Source organism: Lontra canadensis, unplaced genomic scaffold (assembly GCF_010015895.1).
Source record: "Lontra canadensis isolate GAN:19392208 unplaced genomic scaffold, GSC_riverotter_1.0 scaffold24, whole genome shotgun sequence".
Classification (NCBI taxonomy): domain Eukaryota; kingdom Metazoa; phylum Chordata; class Mammalia; order Carnivora; family Mustelidae; genus Lontra; species Lontra canadensis.
Window position 1 is genome coordinate 22,250,483 of NW_022631018.1, and position 5,658 is coordinate 22,256,140.

Here is a 5,658-nt window from a genome sequence, read left to right on the forward strand (position 1 = left end):
CAGGGCAGTCGCAGTCAAAGGGCTCAGATCTCACTTCCAGATTCCTGTTACCTATGATGCCAACCGTTCCAGTGCTCATTCTAGTGGAAATCAGACCGAAGAGAAATATGTGTTGGTGGGACAGTTGAGATCTTTCTGATGGGCTCCATTTTACTGGACAGAATGGCATTCCAACAGCAGCAGCGGCTAGGGCCCCGAAGATGCTTCTTCTTCTTCTTCTTTTTTTTTTTTTAAAGATTTCGTCTATTTATTTGACAGAGAGAAATCACAGTAGACAGAGAGGCAGGCAGAGAGAGAGAGGGGGAAACAGGCTCCCTGCTGAGCAGAGAGCCCGATGTGGGACTCGATCCCAGGACCCTGAGATCACGACCCGAGCCGAAGGCAGCAGCTTAACCCACTGAGCCACCCAGGTGCCCCCCCGAAGATGCTTCTAAGAGAAGTTGGGTCAACTAGTTGTTCCTGCTCCCGGTCATGAAGTGGAAAACTCCAGATTTGGTTGTCAACAAGGGGCTGAAGTTGTGACCCAAGATATATAGGAACTGGTGTGTTAGGACTATTCTCTCGAATCTGGGTTTATTCCTTAGCAGTTGTATGATAGTAAATAAGCCGGCCTCTCTGAATCAAAATTTCCTTATCAATAAGCCAAATTTAGTGTCTATATTCTAGGCCGTTGAAGAGAATCCGATGAAATAAAATGCGTGAAAGACCTGGGTAAGGGACAAAGTGCTATACAGATGTGAGTTCGTTGTATTTGAACACTAAGGTGCATGACTGGTGTGACAAGTGTCTTCCTCGGCAACTTGTCGTGGCTCCCTGTGTGGAATTACAGAATCTAAAGATCCATAGTTTCTCACTTTAACCACTTGATGCTGTCAGCCTAGGGCCTAGGGCTTAGGACTTTCTAAGGGTCCATTAAAATATTTGAGATAGATATAGGAAACATATGATTCAAAACTACAGTATCAGAAAAGGAATATTAATATTTAAGTAAATGTTAAAAAAAGTTTCAATTAGTCAAATGCAACACAAATTATTACCAAGTTGTATATCAATTATTCTTTTTTAAAGATTTATTTCTTTATTAGAGAGAGACAGAGAAAGAGCAGGCTGGGGGAAGGGTCAGAGAGGAAGAGCGTGAATCCTGAAACAGACCTCCCGTTGAGCACAGAGACTGACACAGGGCTCGATCCCAGGACCCTGAGATCATGTCCTGAGCAGAAACTGAGTTGACGACTTAACTGAATGAGCCACCCAGGAACCCCAGTATATCAGTCTTTTTAACTTGTGATCAGGGAGGATCTTAACATGTTTGACATGACGAAGGGGAGAATCTCGAAAAAGAAGTTCTTGGAGCCTGTGAGTTATGCAGGCAGCCCTATTTGTGTCAGTGGTGAAATGGGAACCAGGACAAAGGCCTTTTCTCTTTCGATAGTTGAAACCCACATTCATCTGTTACAGTCTAGCATCATATCTGTTTTTAATTGAATTGCTAAATGCTCTTTTCACTTTGTCCTGTAGCGTCCTGCAACTCGTCCCTATAAGCTGCAGGCAATGAACTAGCTCAGTTTTGTTCGACTCTAAGGTGAAGTGTGCTCACTTTCTGTATGTTTTGAGGAATGTTGATGCTTCAAGAAAGTCATTCCCATTCTGTCCTTCCCATCACGCCCACTTGCCCTTCTGTTCTCATGGTCTGTGGCATCCATGGGAATCTGGTTATTTGTAGGTATTTATTGAATTATGTGATGGCTCTTTGAGCTGGAGCCAAGAGGCTTTGTGCAGACAGGCGGACAGCATCCTGAGAGGCTTCCATCTTGCCTTCGCCACCGATGGTCTGACCTGGGTCAAGCCCTTTCTCTGTTCTTAGTTCTCTTCTCTGTGCAGTGAGATGTGTAAGATCTAGGAGAGCTGGGTGAGCGATAAGGTCCAGCTTTCATGCATGGGACTTCTGCCTGCGCTCCCAGATCCCTCTGGGGGACACATGGGTGACATAGGCACTCCGGAGGTAGACACAGCCATAGCGTGCTCTCCGGAAAATGTCAGGCTCCCGTGAACCTTGGCTTGTTCCTTTCTTCCAAGTTGACAGAACTTCCCAAGTTTGGAGAGCCGTCTGATGGACTTGCCTGATGAAGTGTTGCATAAATTACATGACAAACCCAGAAGGTCGGGAAGCTCTTTCATCTTGGACACAGACAGCCACTCGACATTTCTTTCCCCAGTTAATCATCTCACGTGTCCCACGGGGCTCTCCGTGCTGGGGGTGAGGGCAGGGGCCGAGTTCCTCGCTCTGCTGGTTCTCCCCGTGCTGACACCCATCAGCCTCACTCTGCCTTGCCAGACTACACCCGGGTATTGGTCACTGCACTCTCGGGGGAGACAGGGAGACAGACCAGCCCCAGGAACTGGGACAATCTACTCACAGCGGTTCTGTTCCTTTTGCCTGTGATTCTGTGCTGCAGTTTTGTCCAGTGCGATGGGAGGGGACGTCTGCTAGAGTAGGGAAACCGACCGGGAAAGTTCTTCTTTGAAAGGGATGTGAGGTAGGAAAGGTTTTCATCCTCCCGTGTCCTTGTGCGAGTGTACAGTGCTTGCAGCGGGAGCAGCCGTTTGGAGACGCGAGAGGTCTACAGCCATACCACCCTGAGTGTGCCCGATGTCGTCTGATCTTGGAGTGCACGAGAGCCCATGCCTGAAGCTGACAGAGAACATGGAGAGAACGTGGGTCCTTGATGACATTTTTAAGCTGCTCATTTAAGTAACCTGGAACTTCTCCTCTTAGGAAACACTGCGAGAGCGAATGCTTTGTCCCTGTTGCCCAGGGTCCCCTCTGGCTGGGTTTGCGGCTCTCCAGGCCCGCTCACGGCTGGACGGAGCTGCCTCTTTAGCACCAGCATGTGCCTTCCCGCGTCAAAGGCACCCTCAGAGGGTAGGTCTCTCATGAGACTTCGACAAGGGCCCCTGAAGCCGGGCCAAGGCAAGGGGAAGCGGGTCTCCCTTCAGACGCCGGGGCCGAGCCTAAAGCTGCCCGCCAGAGACCCGAAATGCATTTGATTTCCTGACTTCAACTTTTGAAATTCATGTGAAATTTTCATTCTGCTCCCCCTGGTATCTTTTTCTTCCTGTAAAACGCACATTTTACCTCCTTGCCGGGCACAGTGTTCAGCCGCCCCTCGCCTGAGACAGAGACAGTTCGCCGTCGAGGAACGCGGCCCAGAGTGCAGACAGGTGCTGCCGGGACGCCAACGGCTCCAGCAACCACACGCAGAAGAGCTGCGTGGGCAGAGCTCACCGAGCCTCGCGGCTTCGCTCCTGCTGTTACGTGGCTGGCGTGGAGGGGGCCGGAGCAGGAGGCAGGCCCTGGGCGGGTGTAGCAGCGGCTCTTCCTTCATTCCTCAGCCGGACAGCCCGGGGCACGAGGGGCTGCTGGACACCGAGCACAGGCCACATTCCTGCCTCACCTGAGGGCTGCGGAGGCGACTCCTGAAAAGGACAAGTCATCACAGCTGAGAGCCCAAGTGACTGGCCCGTGCTGTCGCTCAGCGCCGGGGGAACGTCGGCTCAGCGCGTGTCGTCCACCTGGCGGGCTCCGTCTCAGCTCGATGTCGGGACAGTTTGCCGACAGGGCTCGGGGTGCTCTTCTGGATGTCCCCCACCCAGAGCGCCTCCTCTGTGCCAGGTCTGAGCTCCCTTCTCCTCGCGAAACCCCCAGACTCCTGGCACCGGGGAGTGAAGACGGGCCTGCCCTGTTCCCTGCTGGATCCGCGGTGCTAGAACTGGGTCTGGCACGTGGGACGTGCTTCGTCAGTATTGTCTGAGTGGCCTCAAGGAGACAGCACGGGGACGACTCCCAAGGCCATTCCGTGGGAGGAGGAGGTGCTTTGAGGGCAGCAGAGAACCGCCAGGAGCTTAGACGCCAGGAACAGAGAGGAGCCATGGAGACGGTGCCTGCAAGCCCGACAGTGTGCAGGGAGAGCTGCTGCAGGGGCCCTACCTGGCCCCGAGGGGGTCCCGCCGAGGGAGGGGTGGCTCCGGCCTCACGGGCCTCGTGAGCTGAGTACGAACGCAGCTCATCTTGTGTGGGAGCTTCGCGGGCCGGGCTCGGGTCTAGGCCAGGCGATGCCCCTGTGGCCCAGGACTGGGCCGAGCACCGTCTCCTTAGCACCTCCCCGAGGCCCTGCCAGGAGGCCAGAGTCTGATGATGGGCCTCCCCTCCGTCCCTGTTCAAGGGCCTCTTCCTGCTTCGCTGCCCAGTGAACCGTCAGGACACGTGTCAGCTCAGAGGAGGTGGTTTCCTCATCCCGGAGCAAAGGTGGGAAAGCCCTGGATTTTTCCGAGACACGGTCTGGGGGGAGTGCTCAGCAGCAGGAGCGCGAGTCCGCAGAGTCGGCGCGGCAGTGGAAGGGCCTCTTGCTCGAGACCGTCCCCGCGTGCCAACCCCCTGCTGCCTGGCTGTCCGGGTGGCCTCCACGGGCTCTGCCCTCTCTGTGTCTGCAGCAGCCCGGCCGCTCTCCTTCTGGAATTCTCGAGTTCCAGCCGGCCTGCTTCTTCGCATTCCTCCTCGGATTATAGCAACCGATGGAGGAAGAAGGGAAGTGAAAGCCCACGATGCCGGGAGCTGTCCAGGCGGAGGGCGCAGCGCTGGACGTGCGGGCCCCGGGGTCGGGCCGGCTGGCTCCACTCCCGCGAGCCCTCCCAGCTGTCCCCAGACAGCGCGTCAGCGTGTGCTCACCCTCGGCCCATCCTCCGCGGCCGAGGCTCAGCGTGGAAAGCCGTGGGGCTGTCCCGAGCGCTCAGATCGGTGGGGATGTGAGCCTCTGCCGTGGGGCTTGGCGTGGAGCAAGGGACGAGTAAGGGCCAACACGTTTCACTTCTGTTTCTCCTTTTCATCCTTCCTTTTAACTCTTGCCTAGATCGACGGGCACTTTCCCTCGTCCCAGGGTGGTGTTTGTGGCAGTGAAGACGAGGACAGAGACATTCTTTTGTTTGCTTTCTTTTTTTTTAAAGAGTTTATTTATTTATTTGACAGAGACACAGTGAGAGAGGGAACACAAGCAGGGGGAGTGGGAGAGGGAGAATCAGGCTTCCCGGTGAGCAGGAGCCCAATGCGGGGCTCCATCCCGGAACCCTGCGATCATGACCTGAGCTGAAGGCAGATGCTTAACCACTGAGCCACCCAGGCCTGCCCTCTGTCTTACTGCTTGAGTCTTCGGATTAAAAACACCCAAGAAAAAGCCGCGGCTGCTTGTGGAAGACCAGGTGTGGTCCGGGCTGCAGGCCCTCGGAAACGTGGGCACGAATTCACGTGCCTTCAGACCCCGGAGGAGCCTTTCATTGCCCCTTCCTCGCGGGTCAGCAGCAGTGATGTGCTTCGAGGGAGTGGAAGGTAGAGGACGTGACACTCGGTGGCTTTAGGGACCCGCTGCACCTGTTTCTCTCTCTCTCTCTCTCTCTCTCTCTCTCAGGACGTGTCCCTTGGGAGCCTGGCCACAACACGGGGAATGTAGTGACGCCGCAGGGGCCACGCGGGAGCACCAGGTGCCAGCCCCTGGGGGTGGAGGGAGCAGCTGAGGCCTCCGCAGCTCCTGCCTTGTGTCTGCGGCCCCGGAGCCTGGCGTGTGCTTGAGGCAGCCTCCGGCGCAAGCCTAGCCCCGGCCCCAGCTG

At 55.4% G+C, this 5,658-nt stretch overlaps 1 pseudogene; it reads left to right on the plus strand.

The window, feature by feature from the left end:
• The first annotated feature begins 2,650 nt into the window (after nt 1-2,650).
• LOC116870871 lies at nt 2,651-4,899 on the plus strand (annotated as a pseudogene).
• The last annotated feature ends 759 nt before the right edge of the window (nt 4,900-5,658 follow it).